The sequence below is a fragment of the Pelobates fuscus genome, chromosome 2 (assembly GCF_036172605.1).
Source record: "Pelobates fuscus isolate aPelFus1 chromosome 2, aPelFus1.pri, whole genome shotgun sequence".
NCBI lineage: Eukaryota > Metazoa > Chordata > Amphibia > Anura > Pelobatidae > Pelobates > Pelobates fuscus.
The window spans coordinates 286,560,726-286,579,848 of NC_086318.1; the positions used below are offsets into that span (position 1 = coordinate 286,560,726).

Genomic DNA, 19,123 nt, shown 5'->3' on the forward strand with positions numbered 1-19,123 from the left:
ACGCTTCTGGATAGGGAAAAAAGTGGTCTGATTATGACATCATAATGCAAAAAAGTAATAAACAAAAGCTTACGGCACCTGAGGTTCCTAGTTGGTCTCCCATACAAGTACTAACCAGGCCCAAGTCTGGATGGCTTCCGAGATCTGACGAGATCAGGCATTTTCAGACTGGTATGGCCGTAAGTGAAACTAAGAGAATGCGATCTCGCTAATGTTGGTAGAATATCAAACTCTGGTTGCGACAAAAGACAAGATGCTTCTGGATAGGGAAAAAAGTGGTCTGATTATGACATCATAATGCAAAAAAGAAATAAACAAAAGCTTACAGCACATGAGGTTCCTAGTTGGTCTCCCATACAAGTACTAACCAGGCCCGAGTCTGGATGGCTTCCGAGACCTGACGAGATCAGGCATTTTCAGACTGGTATGGCCGTAAATGAAATAAAGAGAATGCGATCTCGCTAATGTTGGTAGAATATCAAACTCTGGTTGCGACAAAAGACAAGACGCTTCTGGATAGGGAAAAAAGTGGTCTGATTATGACATCATAATGCAAAAAAGAAATAAACAAAAGCTTACGGCACCTGAGGTTCCTAGTTGGTCTCACATACATGTACTAACCAGGCCCGAGTCTGGATGACTTCTGAGATTTGACGAGATCAGGCATTTTCAGACTGGTATAGCAGTAAGTGAAATTAAGAGAATGCGATCTCGCTAATGTTGGTAGAATATCAAACTCTGGTTGCGACAAAAGACAAGACGCTTCTGGATAGGGAAAAAGTGGTCTGATTATGACATCATAATGCAAAAAAGAAATAAACAAAAGCTTACGGCACCTGAGGTTCCTAGTTGGTCTCCCATACAAGTACTAACCAGGCCCGAGTCTGGATGGCTTCCGAGACCTGACGAGATCAGGCATTTTCAGACTGGTATGGCCGTAAATGAAATAAAGAGAATGCGATCTCGCTAATGTTGGTAGAATATCAAACTCTGGTTGCGACAAAAGACAAGACGCTTCTGGATAGGGAAAAAGTGGTCTGATTATGACATCATAATGCAAAAAAGAAATAAACAAAAGCTTACGGCACCTGAGGTTCCTAGTTGGTCTCCCATACAAGTACTAACCAGGCCCGAGTCTGGATGGCTTCCGAGATCAGGCATTTTCAGACTGGTATGGCCGTAAGTGAAATTAAGAGAATGCGATCTCGCTAATGTTGGTAGAATATCAAACTCTGGTTGCGACAAAAGACAAGACGCTTCTGGATAGGGAAAAAAGTGGTCTGATTATGACATCATAATGCAAAAAAGAAATAAACAAAAGCTTACGGCACCTGAGGTTCCTAGTTGGTCTCCCATAGTGAAAAAAGTGGTCTGATTATGACATCATAATGCAAAAAAGAAATAAACAAAAGCTTACGGCACCTGAGGTTCCTAGTTGGTCTCCCATACAAGTACTAACCAGGCCCGAGTCTGGATGGCTTCCGAGATCTGACATTTTCAGACTGGTATGGCCGTAAGTGAAATTAAGAGAATGCGATCTCGCTAATGTTGGTAGAATATCAAACTCTGGTAGCGACAAAAGACAAGACGCTTCTGGATAGGGAAAAAAGTGGTCTGATTATGACATCATAATGCAAAAAAGTAATAAACAAAAGCTTACGGCACCTGAGGTTCCTAGTTGGTCTCCCATACAAGTACTAACCAGGCCCAAGTCTGGATGGCTTCCGAGATCTGACGAGATCAGGCATTTTCAGACTGGTATGGCCGTAAGTGAAACTAAGAGAATGCGATCTCGCTAATGTTGGTAGAATATCAAACTCTGGTTGCGACAAAAGACAAGATGCTTCTGGATAGGGAAAAAAGTGGTCTGATTATGACATCATAATGCAAAAAAGAAATAAACAAAAGCTTACAGCACATGAGGTTCCTAGTTGGTCTCCCATACAAGTACTAACCAGGCCCGAGTCTGGATGGCTTCCGAGACCTGACGAGATCAGGCATTTTCAGACTAGTATGGCCGTAAGTGAAATTAAGAGAATGCGATCTCGCTAATGTTGGTAGAATATCAAACTCTGGTTGCGACAAAAGACAAGACGCTTCTGGATAGGGAAAAAAGTGGTCTTATTATGACATCATAATGCAAAAAAGAAATAAACAAAAGCTTACGACACCTGAGGTTCCTAGTTGGTCTCCCATACAAGTACTAACCAGGCCCGAGTCTGGATGACTTCAGAGATTTGACGAGATCAGGCATTTTCAGACTGGTATAGCAGTAAGCGAAATTAAGAGAATGCGATCTCGCTAATGTTGGTAGAATATCAAACTCTGGTTGCGACAAAAGACAAGACGCTTCTGGATAGGGAAAAAGTGGTCTGATTATGACATCATAATGCAAAAAAGAAATAAACAAAAGCTTACGGCACCTGAGGTTCCTAGTTGGTCTCCCATAGGGAAAAAAGTGGTCTGATTATGACATCATAATGCAAAAAAGAAATAAACAAAAGCTTACGGCACCTGAGGTTCCTAGTTGGTCTCCCATACAAGTACTAACCAGGCCCGAGTCTGGATGGCTTCGGAGATCTGACGAGATCAGGCATTTTCAGACTGGTATGGCCGTAAGGGAAATTAAGAGAATGCGATCTCGCTAATGTTGGTAGAATATCAAACTCTGGTTGCGACAAAAGACAAGACGCTTCTGGATAGGGAAAAAAGTGGTCTGATTATGACATCATAATGCAAAAAAGAAATAAACAAAAGCTTACGGCACCTGAGGTTCCTAGTTGGTCTCCCATAGGGAAAAAAGTGGTCTGATTATGACATCATAATGCAAAAAAGAAATAAACAAAAGCTTATGGCACCTGAGGTTCCTAGTTGGTCTCCCATACAAGTACTAACCAGGCCCGAGTCTGGATGGCTTCCGAGATCTGGCATTTTCAGACTGGTATAGCCGTAAGGGAAATTAAGAGAATGCGATCTCGCTAATGTTGGTAGAATATCAAACTCTGGTTGCGACAAAAGACAAGACGCTTCTGGATAGGGAAAAAAGTGGTCTGATTATGACATCATAATGCAAAAAAGAAATAAGCAAAAGCTTACGGCACCTGAGGTTCCTAGTTGGTCTCCCATACAAGTACTAACCAGGCCCGAGTCTGGATAGCTTCTGAGATTTGACGAGATCAGGCATTTTCAGACTGGTATAGCAGTAAATGAAATTAAGAGAATGCGATCTCGCTAATGTTGGTAGAATATCAAACTCTGGTTGCGACAAAAGACAAGACGCTTCTGGATAGGGAAAAAGTGGTCTGATTATGACATCATAATGCAAAAAAGAAATAAACAAAAGCTTACGGCACCTGAGGTTCCTAGTTGGTCTCCCATAGGGAAAAAAGTGGTCTGATTATGACATCATAATGCAAAAAAGAAATAAACAAAAGCTTACGGCACCTGAGGTTCCTAGTTGGTCTCCCATACAAGTACTAACCAGGCCCGAGTCTGGATGGCTTCGGAGATCTGACGAGATCAGGCATTTTCAGACTGGTATGGCCGTAAGGGAAATTAAGAGAATGCGATCTCGCTAATGTTGGTAGAATATCAAACTCTGGTTGCGACAAAAGACAAGACGCTTCTGGATAGGGAAAAAAGTGGTCTGATTATGACATCATAATGCAAAAAAGAAATAAACAAAAGCTTACGGCACCTGAGGTTCCTAGTTGGTCTCCCATAGGGAAAAAAGTGGTCTGATTATGACATCATAATGCAAAAAAGAAATAAACAAAAGCTTATGGCACCTGAGGTTCCTAGTTGGTCTCCCATACAAGTACTAACCAGGCCCGAGTCTGGATGGCTTCCGAGATCTGACGAGATCAGGCATTTTCAGACTGGTATGGCCGTAAGTGAAATTAAGAGAATGCGATCTCGCTAATGTTGGTAGAATATCAAACTCTGGTTGCGACAAAAGACAAGACGCTTCTGGATAGGGAAAAAAGTGGTCTGATTATGACATCATAATGCAAAAAAGAAATAAACAAAAGCTTACGGCACCTGAGGTTCCTAGTTGGTCTCCCATAGGGAAAAAAGTGGTCTGATGATGACATCATAATGCAAAAAAGAAATAAACAAAAGCTTACGGCACCTGAGGTTCCTAGTTGGTCTCCCATACAAGTACTAACCAGGCCCAAGTCTGGATGGCTTCCGAGATCTGACGAGATCAGGCATTTTCAGACTGGTATGGCCGTAAGTGAAATTAAGAGAATGCGATCTCGCTAATGTTGGTAGAATATCAAACTCTGGTTGCGACAAAAGACAAGACGCTTCTGGATAGGGAAAAAAGTGGTCTGATTATGACATCATAATGCAAAAAAAAAATAAACAAAAGCTTACGGCACCTGAGGTTCCTAGTTGGTCTCCCATACAAGTACTAACCAGGCCCAAGTCTGGATGGCTTCCGAGATCTGATGAGATCAGGCATTTTCAGACTGGTATGGCCGTAAGTGAAATTAAGAGAATGCGATCTCGCTAATGTTGGTAGAATATCAAACTCTGGTTGCGACAAAAGACAAGACGCTTCTGGATAGGGAAAAAAGTGGTCTGATTATGACATCATAATGCAAAAAATAAATAAACAAAAGCTTACGGCACCTGAGGTTCCTAGTTGGTCTCCCATACAAGTACTAACCAGGCCCGAGTCTGGATGGCTTCCGAGATCTGGCATTTTCAGACTGGTATGGCCGTAAGTGAAACCAAGAGAATGCGATCTCGCTAATGTTGGTAGAATATCAAACTCTGGTTGCGACAAAAGACAAGACGCTTCTGGATAGGGAAAAAAGTGGTCTGATTATGACATCATAATGCAAAAAAGAAATAAACAAAAGCATACGGCACCTGAGGTTCCTAATTGGTCTCCCATACAAGTACTAACCATGCCCGAGTCTGGATTGCTTCCAAGATTTGACGAGATCAGGCATTTTCAGAATGGTATGGCCGTAAGTGAAATTAAGAGAATGCCATCTTGCTAATGTTGGTAGAATATCAAACTCTGGTTGCGACAAAAGACAAGACGCTTCTGGATAGGGAAAAAAGTGGTCTGATTATGACATCATAATGCAAAAAAGAAATAAACAAAAGCTTACGGCACCTGAGGATCCTAGTTGGTCTCCCATACAAGTACTAACCAGGCCCGAGTCTGGATGGCTTCCGAGATCTGACGAGATCAGGCATTTTCAGACTGGTATGGCCGTAAGTAAAATTAAGAGAATGCGATCTCGCTAATGTTGGTAGAATATCAAACTCTGGTTGCGACAAAAGACAAGACGCTTCTGGATAGGGAAAAAAGTGGTCTGATTATGACATCATAATGCAAAAAAGAAATAAACAAAAGCTTATGGCACCTGAGGTTCCTAGTTGGTCTCCCATACAAGTACTAACCAGGCCAGAGTCTGGATAGCTTCCGAGATCTGACGAGATCAGGCATTTTCAGACTGGTATGGCCTTAAGTGAAATTAAGAGAATGCGTTCTCGCTAATGTTGGTAGAATATCAAACTCTGGTTGCGACAAAAGACAAGACGCTTCTGGATAGGGAAAAAAGTGGTCTGATTATGACATCATAATGCAAAAAAGAAATAAACAAAAGCATACGGCACCTGAGGTTCCTAATTGGTCTCCCATACAAGTACTAACCAGGCCCGAGTCTGGATGGCTTCCGAGATCTGACGAGATCAGGCATTTTCAGAATGGTATGGCCATAAGTGAAATTAAGAGAATGCGATCTCGCTAATGTTGGTAGAATATCAAACTCTGGTTGCGACAAAAGACAAGACGCTTCTGGATAGGGAAAAAAGTGGTCTGATTATGACATCATAATGCAAAAAAGAAATAAACAAAAGCTTACGGCACCTGAGGTTCCTAGTTGGTCTCCCATAGGGAAAAAAGTGGTCTGATTATGACATCATAATGCAAAAAAGAAATAAACAAAAGCTTACCACACCTGAGGCTCCTAGTTGGTCTCCCATACAAGTACTAACCAGGCCCAAGTCTGGATGGCTTCCGAGATCTGACGAGATCAGGCATTTTCAGACTGGTATGGCCGTAAGTAAAATTAAGAGAATGCGATCTCGTTAATGTTGGTAGAATATCAAACTCTGGTTGCGACAAAAGACAAGATGCTTCTGGATAGGGAAAAAAGTGGTCTGATTATGACATCATAATGCAAAAAAGAAATAAACAAAAGCTTACGGCACCTGAGGTTCCTAGTTGGTCTCCCATACAAGTACTAACCAGCCCCGAGTCTGTATGGCTTCCGAGATTTGACGAGATCAGGCATTTTCAGACTGGTATGGCCGTAAGGGAAATTAAGAGAATGCGATCTCGCTAATGTTGGTAGAATATCAAACTCTGGCTGCGACAAAAGACAAGACGCTTCTGGATAGGGAAAAAAGTAGTCTGATTATGACATCATAATGCAAAAAAGAAATAAACAAAAGCTTACGGCACCTGAGGTTCCTAGTTGGTCTCCCATAGGGAAAAAAGTGGTCAGATTATGACATCATAATGCAAAAAAGAAATAAACAAAAGCTTACAGCACCTGAGGTTCCTAGTTGGTCTCCCATACAAGTACTAACCAGGCCCGAGTCTGGATGGCTTCCGAGATCTGACGAGATCAGGCATTTTCAGACTGGTATAGCCATAAGGGAAATTGCGAGAATGCGATCTCGCTAATGTTGGTAGAATATCAAACTCTGGTTGCGACAAAAGACAAGACGCTTCTGGATAGGGAAAAAAGTGGTCTGATTATGACATCATAATGCAAAAAAGAAATAAACAAAATCTTACGGCACCTGAGGTTCCTAGTTGGTCTCCCATACAAGTACTAACCAGGCCCGAGTCTGGATGGCTTCCGAGATCTGACGAGATCAGGCATTTTCAGACTGGTATGGCCGTAAGTGAAATTAAGTGAATGCGATCTCGCTAATGTTGGTAGAATATCAAACTCTGGTTGCGACAAAAGACAAGACGCTTCTGGATAGGGAAAAAAGTGGTCTGATTATGACATCATAATTGTGGCGAAACCAACCTCGCCACTGGGCCCTGGAAAAGCCTGTTTGCTAGCCTCCTACCTGCTGACTATGGCCCCTGGGTTATTTGGGGCATATTGTACTTTATATTGCTGCTACTGGCCCTTTTAAAATCATCGATGGACATATTGGGACTTTTTGGGATTGTGGCGAAACCGACCTCGCCACGTGTCCTTGGAGGGGGCTGATTGCCCGCCTCTTGCCTTTGGACTATGGACCAGACTTTATGGGAATGTGATACCCCAGATAGCCATACCATGGAGCCTATTCATATAATGAAAGAGTATGGGAAAGACTTTAGCTCCATGGCAATTGTACTGTGTGAGTAGGATCTGCGCGCTATTCGGTAGTTTTGTGCGCACAGATCCCAGCTATCTGGGGATATGTGAAATGTCTGTGTGTTATGTGTAAAAGGTGAATTTATGTATTTTAAAGTGTTTTACTGTCTTTGTGTCCCCATGTGCTTAATGGAGTCTGTCTCTGGGCTGGGAGATAATTGAATTACTTCTCCAGCACAGAGAAGGCTCTGTAAAAAAACGGTCTGAGCTGGAAAGATAGGGGTTTTAAAAGATACTTTTAGTAACTTTTGAACCCCTGGTCGGATTCATGCCATTTTTTAATATGTTGTTCCCCTGAATGGATTGATTGTGGATATGTATTTTTATGTGAATGTGATGTATGGTTTTAAAGTTATGAAAGTTGTGTAAAAGTATATTTTACACTGTATGCATAATGGGATTATGTGTCACACTAAGGGGAGGGGATGTGTGGGAGGTAACATCTATGTCATTGGTTCTTTTATGCCTCCCCCTGGGTGTGGCCTGTATGTGTGAGTTGGAAATAAAAGCCAGGCTGGATGAGCCAGTCCAGAGTTCCTGTTTTACCCTCAAAGTGATGTGTCGTCTCATTATTGGGGGGAAGGATTTATTGCATGCTGTTCCAGTTGACTGCTAGGAGTACAAGCCTATTCGTATGGTTCCTATTCAATGGTCTACAGCATTCATATGCATGGGAGAATTTAAAGGTTTTCTCGGATTCGGTGATTGTGGTGTCTGCCAGAGTGCTTGGAGTCCTCAGGAAGCACTAGGAGCATCCATTAACGGAGGTACCAAGTCGGGGTGCCAGGTGATCCGTTACATTGGTGGCAAGCGGTGGGATGGCGTCCTAGTGCGAGGTAAAGCAGCTCGGAGACACAGTTCGTTTGGATTACAAATTGAGGGCAACGCTAGCAGTCGTGCAGCGCCCCTGGGAGCAGACAAGTATGGAAGGTTCTGGCTCTGGAGATGATTGGCTGGCCGAGGTGAGGCAGCGAGTGGCCGAGTATGGGGATGATATACCCATGGAGACACGCCGGGTGATCTGGAACCAGGTCATGGCTGAGCGAAACACAAGGCTGGACCGAGAATTCCGGTTGGCAAAAGAGAGGAAGTATGCTCAGCAGCAGGAGCGGTACAGCAGCCGAGTAGAGGCTGCATCCGAGGAGGTTAGCCGTCTTTCCCTGAGGCGGCGGGAGGAACCCGAAGTGGGGGTCCTCATAGACTGGTCCTGTGAGGAACCACAACAGGCAGGTAGAGATGGGACCAAGGTCTCTCCACCGGGCCCTTACTCACAAATGTTGCGGGGCCTCACGGATTGGTCCTGGGAAGACCCACAGATGGCAGGTGGAGATGGGACTGCAGTCTCTCTACCGGCCCTACAGGGATGCTGGGCAGTCGGCCCAGATCCCCAGCGGCAGTGTGCGTTACAGGGAGCTGAAAGTGCCGTTCTTGCTCCCCAGCGGCAGTCTACGGTGCAGGGAGAGGAGCCTGTTATCCCCTCTCCCCAGCGGTTGAAGGTGTGTAAGGGAGAGGAGTTTGTTACCCCCTCTCCCCACCGACAACCTAACCCACCAAGGGGAGACAGTAAACCCCTCACCAGCGCAGATGGGACCGTGGTCTCTGCGCCCAAGTTACAGGGAGCTGAAGGGGCCGTCCTCCCTCCCCAGCGGCAGTGTGATTTGTTGGGAATTGGGAGCCCAGTCTCCATTCCCCAGCGGCAGTGTGAATTGCAGGGAATTGGGAGCCCAGTCTCCATTCCCCAGTGGCAGGCTGAGTTACAGGGGACAGAGGTAGTTGGTCCTACCCCCCAGCAGCAGAGTGATATGCCGGGAAGGCAGTGTGAAGTGCAGGGAGAGGAGAGCAGCGTCCTCCCTCCCCAGCGGCAGGCTGAGTTGCAGGGGGCAGAGGTAGTTGGTCCTACCCCCCAGCAGCAGCGTGATTTTTTGGGAATAGAGAGCCCAGTCTCCGTTCCCCAGCAGCAGGACACTGAATTGGGAGGAGAGACAGTCGGTCTCCCTCCACAAAGACTGAAAGTAGGCATGGGAGAGGAGATTGTTACCTCCTCTTCCCAGCGGCAGATCATCAATGGGCAGAGTGTTCTAATGGGAGAGGAGATTGTTACCACCTCTCCCCAGCGGCGGATCATCAATGGGCAGAGTGTTCTAATGGGAGAGGAGCTGGTTACCACCTCTCCCCAGCGGCAGCTTAATGTACCAGGGGGAGACTGTAAGCCCCACACCTGTGCAGATGGGACCGTGGTCTCTGCACTTCCAGCACAGGGGGTAGGGACGGTCGGTCCTGCCCCCCCACAACAGGGCTGTTTAGCCAAAGGGGAGACAGTCTGTCTCCAGCAGCGGAGCTATGTATCCAAAGGGGAGACAGTCAGTCTCCAGCAGCAGAGCTGTGCAGCTAAAGAGGAGACAGTCGGTCTCCAGCAACCAGGCTCCAACCAGACTACTCCCGTGGTAGTGCTGGCACCAGGACAGAGTACCGCTGGTCTCTGCCCCCTCAGCAACCCACCAAGGCAGCCTACCAGTCCCCCACACAGCCGTGGTAAGGCACCTGGACATGGACAAGATTCTCCCTTACCCAGGTGTAGTAACCATTTATTGCGGGTGGGCTGTACTGCTGTTTCTGTCTTGTGGATGGGCTGCTGGACTAACAAGGGCACTGACCGGCAAGAGGTCAGGTACTCTGTTAGTCTGTTTGGAAAAGGGGAGAAATGTGGCGAAACCAACCTCGCCACTGGGCCCTGGAAAAGCCTGTTTGCTAGCCTCCTACCTGCTGACTATGGCCCCTGGGTTATTTGGGGCATATTGTACTTTATATTGCTGCTACTGGCCCTTTTAAAATCATAGATGGACATATTGGGACTTTTTGGGATTGTGGCGAAACCGACCTCGCCACGTGTCCTTGGAGGGGGCTGATTGCCCGCCTCTTGCCTTTGGACTATGGACCAGACTTTATGGGAATGTGATACCCCAGATAGCCATACCATGGAGCCTATTCATATAATGAAAGAGTATGGGAAAGACTTTAGCTCCATGGCAATTGTACTGTGTGAGTAGGATCTGCGCGCTATTCGGTAGTTTTGTGCGCACAGATCCCAGCTATCTGGGGATATGTGAAATGTCTGTGTGTTATGTGTAAAAGGTGAATTTATGTATTTTAAAGTGTTTTACTGTCTTTGTGTCCCCATGTGCTTAATGGAGTCTGTCTCTGGGCTGGGAGATAATTGAATTACTTCTCCAGCACAGAGAAGGCTCTGTAAAAAAACGGTCTGAGCTGGAAAGATAGGGGTTTTAAAAGATACTTTTAGTAACTTTTGAACCCCTGGTCGGATTCATGCCATTTTTTAATATGTTGTTCCCCTGAATGGATTGATTGTGGATATGTATTTTTATGTGAATGTGATGTATGGTTTTAAAGTTATGAAAGTTGTGTAAAAGTATATTTTACACTGTATGCATAATGGGATTATGTGTCACACTAAGGGGAGGGGATGTGTGGGAGGTAACATCTATGTCATTGGTTCTTTTATGCCTCCCCCTGGGTGTGGCCTGTATGTGTGAGTTGGAAATAAAAGCCAGGCTGGATGAGCCAGTCCAGAGTTCCTGTTTTACCCTCAAAGTGATGTGTCGTCTCATTATTGGGGGGAAGGATTTATTGCATGCTGTTCCAGTTGACTGCTAGGAGTACAAGCCTATTCGTATGGTTCCTATTCAATGGTCTACAGCATTCATATGCATGGGAGAATTTAAAGGTTTTCTCGGATTCGGTGATTGTGGTGTCTGCCAGAGTGCTTGGAGTCCTCAGGAAGCACTAGGAGCATCCATTAACGGAGGTACCAAGTCGGGGTGCCAGGTGATCCGTTACAATAATGCAAAAAAGAAATAAACAAAAGCTTACGGCACCTGAGGTTCCTAGTTGGTCTCCCATAGAAGTACTAACCAGGCCCAAGTCTGGATGGCTTCCGAGATCTGACGAGATCAGGCATTTTCAGACTGGTATGGCCGTAAGTGAAATTAAGAGATTGCGATCTCGCTAATGTTGGTAGAATATCAAACTCTGGTTGCGACAAAAGACAAGATGCTTCTGGATAGGGAAAAAAGTGGTCTGATTATGACATCATAATGCAAAAAATTAAATAAACAAAAGCTTACGGCACCTGAGGTTCCTAGTTGGTCTCCCATACAAGTACTAACCAGACCCGAGTCTGGATGGCTTTCGAGATCAGGCATTTTCAGACTGGTATGGCCATAAGTGAAATTAAGAGAATGCGATCTCGCTAATGTTGGTAGAATATCAAACTCTGGTTGCGACAAAAGACAAGACGCTTCTGGATAGGGAAAAAAGTGGTCTGATTATGACATCATAATGCAAAAAAGAAATAAACAAAAGCTTACGGCACCTGAGGTTCCTAGTTGGTCTCCCATACAAGTACTAACCAGGCCCGAGTCTGGATGGCTTCCGAGATCTGATGAGATCAGGCATTTTCAGACTAGTATGGCCGTAAGTGAAATTAAGAGAATTTGATCTCGCTAATGTTGGTAGAATATCAAACTCTGGTTGCGACAAAAGACAAGACGCTTCTGGATAGGGAAAAAAGTGGTCTGATTATGACATCATAATGCAAAAAAGAAATAAACAAAAGCTTACGGCACCTGAGGTTCCTAGTTGGTCTCCCTAAGGGAAAAAAGTGGTCTGATTATGACATCCTAATGCAAAAAAGAAATAAACAAAAGCTTACGGCACCTGAGGTTCCTAGTTGGTCTCCCATACAAGTACTATACAGGCCCAAGTCTGGATGGCTTCCAAGATCTGACGAGATCAGGCATTTTCAGACTGGTATGGCCGTAAGTGAAATTAAGAGAATGCGATCTTGCTAATGTTGGTAGAATATACAACTCTGGTTGCGACAAAAGACAAGACGCTTCTGGATAGGGAAAAAAGTGGTCTGATTATGACATCATAATGCAAAAAAAAAATAAACAAAAGCTTACGGCACCTGAGGTTCCTAGTTGGTCTCCCATACAAGTACTAACACAGGCCCAAGTCTGGATGGCTTCCGAGATCTGATGAGATCAGGCATTTTCAGACTGGTATGGCCGTAAGTGAAATTAAGAGAATGCGATCTCGCTAATGTTGGTAGAATATCAAACTCTGGTTGCGACAAAAGACAAGACGCTTCTGGATAGGGAAAAAAGTGGTCTGATTATGACATCATAATGCAAAAAATAAATAAACAAAAGCTTACGGCACCTGAGGTTCCTAGTTGGTCTCCCATACAAGTACTAACCAGGCCCGAGTCTGGATGGCTTCCGAGATCTGACGAGATCAGGCATTTTCAGACTGGTATGGCCGTAAGTGAAACTAAGAGAATGCGATCTCGCTAATGTTGGTAGAATATCAAACTCTGGTTGCGACAAAAGACAAGACGCTTCTGGATAGGGAAAAAAGTGGTCTGATTATGACATCATAATGCAAAAAAGAAATAAACAAAAGCTTACGGCACCTGAGGTTCCTAGTTGGTCTCCCATAGGGAAAAAAGTGGTCTGATTATGACATCATAATGCAAAAAAGAAATAAACAAAAGCATACGGCACCTGAGGTTCCTAATTGGTCTCCCATACAAGTACTAACCATGCCCGAGTCTGGATTGCTTCCAAGATTTGACGAGATCAGGCATTTTCAGAATGGTATGGCCGTAAGTGAAATTAAGAGAATGCCATCTTGCTAATGTTGGTAGAATATCAAACTCTGGTTGTGACAAAAGACAAGACGCTTCTGGATAGGGAAAAAAGTGGTCTGATTATGACATCATAATGCAAAAAAGAAATAAACAAAATCTTACGGCACCTGAGGTTCCTAGTTGGTCTCCCATACAAGTACTAACCAGGCCCGAGTCTGGATGGCTTCCGAGATCTGACGAGATCAGGCATTTTCAGACTGGTATGGCCGTAAGTGAAATTAAGTGAATGCGATCTCGCTAATGTTGGTAGAATATCAAACTCTGGTTGCGACAAAAGACAAGATGCTTCTGGATAGGGAAAAAAGTGGTCTGATTATGACATCATAATGCAAAAAAGAAATAAACAAAAGCTTACGGCACCTGAGGTTCCTAGTTGGTCTCCCATAGAAGTACTAACCAGGCCCAAGTCTGGATGGCTTCCGAGATCTGATGAGATCAGGCATTTTCAGACTGGTATGGCCGTAAGTGAAATTAAGAGAATGCGATCTCGCTAATGTTGGTAGAATATCAAACTCTGGTTGCGACAAAAGTCAAGATGCTTCTGGATAGGGAAAAAAGTGGTCTGATTATGACATCATAATGCAAAAAATTAAATAAACAAAAGCTTACGGCACCTGAGGTTCCTAGTTGGTCTCCCATACAAGTACTAACCAGACCCGAGTCTGGATGGCTTCCGAGATCAGGCATTTTCAGACTGGTATGGCCATAAGTGAAATTAAGAGAATACGATCTCGCTAATGTTGGTAGAATATCAAACTCTGGTTGCGACAAAAGACAAGACGCTTCTGGATAGGGAAAAAAGTGGTCTGATTATGACATCATAATGCAAAAAAGAAATAAACAAAAGCTTACGGCACCTGAGGTTCCTAGTTGGTCTCCCATACAAGTACTAACCAGGCCCGAGTTTGGATGGCTTCCGAGATCTGATGAGATAAGGCATTTTCAGACTGGTATGGCCGTAAGTGAAATTAAGAGAATTTGATCTCGCTAATGTTGGTAGAATATCAAACTCTGGTTGCGACAAAAGACAAGACGCTTCTGGATAGGGAAAAAAGTGGTCTGATTATGACATCATAATGCAAAAAAGAAATAAACAAAAGCTTACGGCACCTGAGGTTCCTAGTTGGTCTCCCATACAAGTACTAACCAGGCCCGAGTCTGGATGGCTTCCAAGATCTGACGAGATCAGGCATTTTCAGACTGGTATGGCCGTAAGTGAAATTAAGAGAATTTGATCTCGCTAATGTTGGTAGAATATCAAACTCTGGTTGCAACAAAAGACAAGACGCTTCTGGATAGGGAAAAAAGTGGTCTGATTATGACATCATAATGCAAAAAAGAAATAAACAAAAGCTTATGGCACCTGAGGTTCCTAGTTGGTCTCCCATACAAGTACTAACCAGGCCCGAGTCTGGATGGCTTCCGAGATCTGACGAGATCAGGCATTTTCAGACTGGTATGGCCGTAAAGGAAATTAAGAGAATGCGATCTCGCTAATGTTGGTAGAATATCAAACTCTGGTTGCGACAAAAGACAAGACGCTTCTGGATAGGGAAAAAAGTGGTCTGATTATGACATCATAATGCAAAAAAGAAATAAACAAAAGCTTACGGCACCTGAGGTTCCTAGTTGGTCTCCCATACAAGTACTAACCAGGCCCGAGTTTGGATGGCTTCCGAGATCTGATGAGATAAGGCATTTTCAGACTGGTATGGCCGTAAGTGAAATTAAGAGAATTTGATCTCGCTAATGTTGGTAGAATATCAAACTCTGGTTGCGACAAAAGACAAGACGCTTCTGGATAGGGAAAAAAGTGGTCTGATTATGACATCATAATGCAAAAAAGAAATAAACAAAAGCTTACGGCACCTGAGGTTCCTAGTTGGTCTCCCATACAAGTACTAACCAGGCCCGAGTCTGGATGGCTTCCAAGATCTGACGAGATCAGGCATTTTCAGACTGGTATGGCCGTAAGTGAAATTAAGAGAATTTGATCTCACTAATGTTGGTAGAATATCAAACTCTGGTTGCAACAAAAGACAAGACGCTTCTGGATAGGGAAAAAAGTGGTCTGATTATGACATCATAATGCAAAAAAGAAATAAACAAAAGCTTATGGCACCTGAGGTTCCTAGTTGGTCTCCCATACAAGTACTAACCAGGCCCGAGTCTGGATGGCTTCCGAGATCTGACGAGATCAGGCATTTTCAGACTGGTATGGCCGTAAAGAAAATTAAGAGAATGCGATCTCGCTAATGTTGGTAGAATATCAAACTCTGGTTGCGACAAAAGACAAGACGCTTCTGTATAGGGAAAAAAGTGGTCTGATTATGACATCATAATGCAAAAAAGAAATAAACAAAAGCTTACGGCACCTGAGGTTCCTAGTTGGTCTCCCTAAGGGAAAAAAGTGGTCTGATTATGACATCATAATGCAAAAAAGAAATAAACAAAAGCTTACGGCACCTGAGGTTCCTAGTTGGTCTCCCATACAAGCACTATACAGGCCCAAGTCTGGATGGCTTCCGAGATCTGACGAGATCAGGCATTTTCAGACTGGTATGGCCGTAAGTGAAATTAAGAGAATGCGATCTCGCTAATGTTGGTAGAATATCAAACTCTGGTTGCGACAAAAGACAAGACGCTTCTGGATAGGGAAAAAAGTGGTCTGATTATGACATCATAATGCAAAAAATAAATAAACAAAAGCTTACGGCACCTGAGGTTCCTAGTTGGTCTCCCATACAAGTACTAACCAGGCCCGAGTCTGGATGGCTTCCGAAATCTGATGAGATCAGGCATTTTCAGACTGGTATGGCCGTAAGTGAAATTAAGAGAATGCGATCTCGCTAATGTTGGTAGAATATCAAACTCTGGTTGCGACAAAAGACAAGACGCTTCTGGATAGGGAAAAAAGTGGTCTGATTATGACATCATAATGCAAAAAAGAAATAAACAAAAGCTTACGGCACCTGAGGTTCCTAGTTGGTCTCCCATAGGGAAAAAAGTGGTCTGATTATGACATCATAATGCAAAAAAGAAATAAACAAAAGCTTACGGCACCTGAGGTTCCTAGTTGGTCTCCCATACAAGTACTAACCAGGCCCGAGTCTGGATGGCTTCCAAGATCTGACGAGATCAGGCATTTTCAGACTGGTATGGCCGTAAGTGAAATTAAGCGAATGCGATCTCGCTAATGTTGGTAGAATATCAAACTCTGGTTGCGACAAAAGACAAGACGCTTCTGGATAGGGAAAAAAGTGGTCTGATTATGACATCATAATGCAAAAAAGAAATAAACAAAAGCTTACGGCACCTAAGGTTCCTAGTTGGTCTCCCATAGGGAAAAAAGTGGTCTGATTATGACATCATAATGCAAAAAAGAAATAAACAAAAGCTTACGGCACCTGAGGTTCCTAGTTGGTCTCCCATACAAGTACTAACCAGGCCCGAGTCTGGATGGCTTCCGAGATCTGACGAGATCAGGCATTTTCAGACTGGTATGGCCGTAAGTGAAATTAAGAGAATGCGATCTCGTTAATGTTGGTAGAATATCAAACTCTGGTTGCGACAAAAGACAAGATGCTTCTGGATAGGGAAAAAAGTGGTCTGATTATGACATCAACATGCAAAAAAGAAATAAACAAAAGCTTACGGCACCTGAGGTTCCTAGTTGGTCTCCCATACAAGTACTAACCAGACCCGAGTCTGGATGGCTTCCGAGATCTGACGAGATCAGGCATTTTCAGACTGGTATGGCCGTAAATGAAATTAAGAGAATGCGATCTCGCTAATGTTGGTAGAATATCAAACTCTGGTTGCGACAAAAGACAAGACGCTTCTGGATAGGGAAAAAAGTGGTCTGATTATGACATCATAATGCAAAAAAGAAATAAACAAAAGCTTACGGCACCTGAGGTTCCTAGTTGGTCTCCCATACAAGTATTAACCAGGCCCGAGTCTGGATGGCTTCCGAGATCTGACGAGATCAGGCATTTTCAGACTGGTATGGCCGTAAGTGAAATTAAGAGAATGCGATCTCGCTAATGTTGGTAGAATATCAAACTCTGGTTGCGACAAAAGACAAGACGCTTCTGGATAGGGAAAAAAGTGGTCTGATTATGACATCATAATGCAAAACAGAAATAAACAAAAGCTTACGGCACCTGAGGTTCTAGTTGGTCTCCCATACAAGTACTAACCAGGCCCGAGTCTGGATGGCTTCCGAGATCTGATGAGATCAGGCATTTTCAGACTGGTATGGCCGTAAGTGAAATTAAGAGAATGCGATCTTGCTAATGTTGGTAGAATATCAAACTCTGGTTGCGACAAAAGACAAGACGCTTCTGTATAGGGAAAAAAGTGGTCTGATTATGACATCATAATGCAAAAAAGAAATAAACAAAAGCTTACGGCACCTGAGGTTCCTAGTTGGTCTCCCATACAAGTACTAACCAGGCCCGAGTCTGGATGGCTTCCGAGATCTGACGAGATCAGGCATTTTCAGACTGGTATGACCATAAGTAAAATTAAGAGAATGCGATCTCGCTAATGTTGGTAGAATATCAAACTCTGGTTGCGACAAAAGACAAGACGCTTCTGGATAGGGAAAAAAGTGGTCTGATTATGACATCATAATGCAAAAAAGAAATAAACAAAAGCTTACGGCACCTGAGGTTCCTAGTTGGTCTCCCATAGGGAAAAAAGTGGTCTGATTATGACATCATAATGCAAAAAAGAAATAAACAAAAGCTTACGGCACCTGAGGTTCCTAGTTGGTCTCCCATACAAGTACTAACCAGGCCCAAGTCTGGATGGCTTTCGAGATCTGACAAGATCAGGCATTTTCAGACTGGCATGGCCGTAAGTGAAATTAAGAGAATGGGATCTCGCTAATGTTGGTAGAATATCAAACTCTGGTTGCGACAAAAGACAAGACGCTTCTGGATAGGGAAAAAAGTGGTCTGATTATGACATCATAATGCAAAAAATAAATAAACAAAAGCTTACGTCACCTGAGGTTCCTAGTTGGTCTCTCATAGGGAAAAAAGTGGTCTGATTATGACATCATAATGCAAAAAAGATATAAACAAAAGCTTACGGCACCTGAGGTTCCTAGTTGGTCTCCCATACAAGTACTAACCAGGCCCGAGTCTGGATGGCTTCCGAGATCTGACAAGATCAGGCATTTTCAGACTGGTATGGCCATAAATGAAACTAAGAGAATGCGATCTCGCTAATGTTGGTAGAATATCAAACTCTGGTTGCGACAAAAGACAAGACGCTTCAGGATATGGAAAAAAGTGGTCTGATTATGACATCATAATGCAAAAAAGAAATAAACAAAAGCTTACGGCACCTGAGGTTCCTAGTTGGTCTTCCATAGGGAAAAAAGTGGTCTGATTATGACATCATAATGCAAAAAAGAAATAAACAAAAGCTTACGGCACCTGAGGTTCCTAGTTGGTCTCCCATACAAGTACTAACCAGGCCCGAGTCTGGATGGCTTCCGAGATCTGACGAGATCAGGCATTTTCAGACTGGTATGGCCGTAAGTGAAATTAAGCGAATGCGATCTCGCTAATGTTTGTAGAATATCAAACTCTGGTTGCGACAAAAGACAAGACGCTTCTGGATAGGGAAAAAAGTGGTCTGATTATGACATCATAATGCAAAAAAGAAATAAACAAAAGCTTACGGCACCTGAGGTTCCTAGTTGGTCTCCCATACAAGTACTAACCAGGCCCGAGTCTGGATGGCTTCCGAGATCTGACGAGATCAGGCATTTTCAGACTGGTATGGCCGTAAGTAAAATTAAGAGAATGCGATCTCGCTAATGTTGGTAGAATATCAAACTCTGGTTGCGACAAAAGACAAGACGCTTCTGGATAGGGAAAAAAGTGGTCTGATTATGACATCATAATGCAAAAAATAAATAAACAAAAGCTTACGTCACCTGAGGTTCCTAGTTGGTCTCTCATAG

General features: G+C 43.7%; 45 pseudogenes; all 45 read right to left on the reverse strand.

Annotated features, from left to right (window-relative positions):
- Positions 1-66: 66 nt before the first annotated feature.
- Positions 67-185, reverse strand: LOC134597659 (5S ribosomal RNA; annotated as a pseudogene).
- A 134-nt stretch (positions 186-319) lies between these two features.
- LOC134588329 (5S ribosomal RNA) lies at positions 320-438 on the reverse strand (annotated as a pseudogene).
- Positions 439-824: 386 nt separating this feature from the next.
- LOC134596575 (5S ribosomal RNA) lies at positions 825-943 on the reverse strand (annotated as a pseudogene).
- A 133-nt stretch (positions 944-1,076) lies between these two features.
- On the reverse strand, positions 1,077-1,185 carry LOC134589280 (5S ribosomal RNA; annotated as a pseudogene).
- Positions 1,186-1,653: 468 nt separating this feature from the next.
- On the reverse strand, positions 1,654-1,772 carry LOC134597671 (5S ribosomal RNA; annotated as a pseudogene).
- Positions 1,773-1,906: 134 nt separating this feature from the next.
- LOC134588609 (5S ribosomal RNA) lies at positions 1,907-2,025 on the reverse strand (annotated as a pseudogene).
- A 134-nt stretch (positions 2,026-2,159) lies between these two features.
- LOC134588643 (5S ribosomal RNA) lies at positions 2,160-2,278 on the reverse strand (annotated as a pseudogene).
- A 224-nt stretch (positions 2,279-2,502) lies between these two features.
- Positions 2,503-2,621, reverse strand: LOC134595782 (5S ribosomal RNA; annotated as a pseudogene).
- A 468-nt stretch (positions 2,622-3,089) lies between these two features.
- Positions 3,090-3,208, reverse strand: LOC134588140 (5S ribosomal RNA; annotated as a pseudogene).
- A 224-nt stretch (positions 3,209-3,432) lies between these two features.
- On the reverse strand, positions 3,433-3,551 carry LOC134595783 (5S ribosomal RNA; annotated as a pseudogene).
- A 225-nt stretch (positions 3,552-3,776) lies between these two features.
- LOC134596307 (5S ribosomal RNA) lies at positions 3,777-3,895 on the reverse strand (annotated as a pseudogene).
- A 225-nt stretch (positions 3,896-4,120) lies between these two features.
- On the reverse strand, positions 4,121-4,239 carry LOC134597684 (5S ribosomal RNA; annotated as a pseudogene).
- Positions 4,240-4,373: 134 nt separating this feature from the next.
- On the reverse strand, positions 4,374-4,492 carry LOC134594165 (5S ribosomal RNA; annotated as a pseudogene).
- Positions 4,493-5,122: 630 nt separating this feature from the next.
- LOC134597255 (5S ribosomal RNA) lies at positions 5,123-5,241 on the reverse strand (annotated as a pseudogene).
- Positions 5,242-5,375: 134 nt separating this feature from the next.
- LOC134587843 (5S ribosomal RNA) lies at positions 5,376-5,494 on the reverse strand (annotated as a pseudogene).
- Positions 5,495-5,628: 134 nt separating this feature from the next.
- LOC134588511 (5S ribosomal RNA) lies at positions 5,629-5,747 on the reverse strand (annotated as a pseudogene).
- Positions 5,748-5,972: 225 nt separating this feature from the next.
- On the reverse strand, positions 5,973-6,091 carry LOC134598123 (5S ribosomal RNA; annotated as a pseudogene).
- A 134-nt stretch (positions 6,092-6,225) lies between these two features.
- LOC134588634 (5S ribosomal RNA) lies at positions 6,226-6,344 on the reverse strand (annotated as a pseudogene).
- Positions 6,345-6,569: 225 nt separating this feature from the next.
- Positions 6,570-6,688, reverse strand: LOC134597061 (5S ribosomal RNA; annotated as a pseudogene).
- Positions 6,689-6,822: 134 nt separating this feature from the next.
- Positions 6,823-6,941, reverse strand: LOC134594319 (5S ribosomal RNA; annotated as a pseudogene).
- A 4,349-nt stretch (positions 6,942-11,290) lies between these two features.
- Positions 11,291-11,409, reverse strand: LOC134594158 (5S ribosomal RNA; annotated as a pseudogene).
- A 378-nt stretch (positions 11,410-11,787) lies between these two features.
- LOC134594748 (5S ribosomal RNA) lies at positions 11,788-11,906 on the reverse strand (annotated as a pseudogene).
- A 225-nt stretch (positions 11,907-12,131) lies between these two features.
- LOC134596159 (5S ribosomal RNA) lies at positions 12,132-12,250 on the reverse strand (annotated as a pseudogene).
- A 134-nt stretch (positions 12,251-12,384) lies between these two features.
- LOC134596167 (5S ribosomal RNA) lies at positions 12,385-12,504 on the reverse strand (annotated as a pseudogene).
- Positions 12,505-12,638: 134 nt separating this feature from the next.
- Positions 12,639-12,757, reverse strand: LOC134590892 (5S ribosomal RNA; annotated as a pseudogene).
- Positions 12,758-13,235: 478 nt separating this feature from the next.
- Positions 13,236-13,354, reverse strand: LOC134594320 (5S ribosomal RNA; annotated as a pseudogene).
- Positions 13,355-13,488: 134 nt separating this feature from the next.
- Positions 13,489-13,607, reverse strand: LOC134596932 (5S ribosomal RNA; annotated as a pseudogene).
- A 378-nt stretch (positions 13,608-13,985) lies between these two features.
- Positions 13,986-14,104, reverse strand: LOC134588048 (5S ribosomal RNA; annotated as a pseudogene).
- Positions 14,105-14,238: 134 nt separating this feature from the next.
- LOC134596029 (5S ribosomal RNA) lies at positions 14,239-14,357 on the reverse strand (annotated as a pseudogene).
- Positions 14,358-14,491: 134 nt separating this feature from the next.
- Positions 14,492-14,610, reverse strand: LOC134597722 (5S ribosomal RNA; annotated as a pseudogene).
- A 134-nt stretch (positions 14,611-14,744) lies between these two features.
- On the reverse strand, positions 14,745-14,863 carry LOC134588050 (5S ribosomal RNA; annotated as a pseudogene).
- Positions 14,864-14,997: 134 nt separating this feature from the next.
- LOC134596030 (5S ribosomal RNA) lies at positions 14,998-15,116 on the reverse strand (annotated as a pseudogene).
- A 134-nt stretch (positions 15,117-15,250) lies between these two features.
- LOC134597723 (5S ribosomal RNA) lies at positions 15,251-15,369 on the reverse strand (annotated as a pseudogene).
- A 225-nt stretch (positions 15,370-15,594) lies between these two features.
- On the reverse strand, positions 15,595-15,713 carry LOC134596857 (5S ribosomal RNA; annotated as a pseudogene).
- Positions 15,714-15,847: 134 nt separating this feature from the next.
- Positions 15,848-15,966, reverse strand: LOC134595278 (5S ribosomal RNA; annotated as a pseudogene).
- Positions 15,967-16,191: 225 nt separating this feature from the next.
- On the reverse strand, positions 16,192-16,310 carry LOC134596031 (5S ribosomal RNA; annotated as a pseudogene).
- A 225-nt stretch (positions 16,311-16,535) lies between these two features.
- LOC134590904 (5S ribosomal RNA) lies at positions 16,536-16,654 on the reverse strand (annotated as a pseudogene).
- Positions 16,655-16,788: 134 nt separating this feature from the next.
- LOC134596907 (5S ribosomal RNA) lies at positions 16,789-16,907 on the reverse strand (annotated as a pseudogene).
- A 134-nt stretch (positions 16,908-17,041) lies between these two features.
- On the reverse strand, positions 17,042-17,160 carry LOC134596378 (5S ribosomal RNA; annotated as a pseudogene).
- A 134-nt stretch (positions 17,161-17,294) lies between these two features.
- On the reverse strand, positions 17,295-17,412 carry LOC134597044 (5S ribosomal RNA; annotated as a pseudogene).
- Positions 17,413-17,546: 134 nt separating this feature from the next.
- Positions 17,547-17,665, reverse strand: LOC134595448 (5S ribosomal RNA; annotated as a pseudogene).
- Positions 17,666-17,890: 225 nt separating this feature from the next.
- Positions 17,891-18,009, reverse strand: LOC134587846 (5S ribosomal RNA; annotated as a pseudogene).
- Positions 18,010-18,234: 225 nt separating this feature from the next.
- LOC134598029 (5S ribosomal RNA) lies at positions 18,235-18,353 on the reverse strand (annotated as a pseudogene).
- Positions 18,354-18,578: 225 nt separating this feature from the next.
- Positions 18,579-18,697, reverse strand: LOC134590915 (5S ribosomal RNA; annotated as a pseudogene).
- A 134-nt stretch (positions 18,698-18,831) lies between these two features.
- On the reverse strand, positions 18,832-18,950 carry LOC134590926 (5S ribosomal RNA; annotated as a pseudogene).
- Between the last annotated feature and the right edge of the window lie 173 nt (positions 18,951-19,123).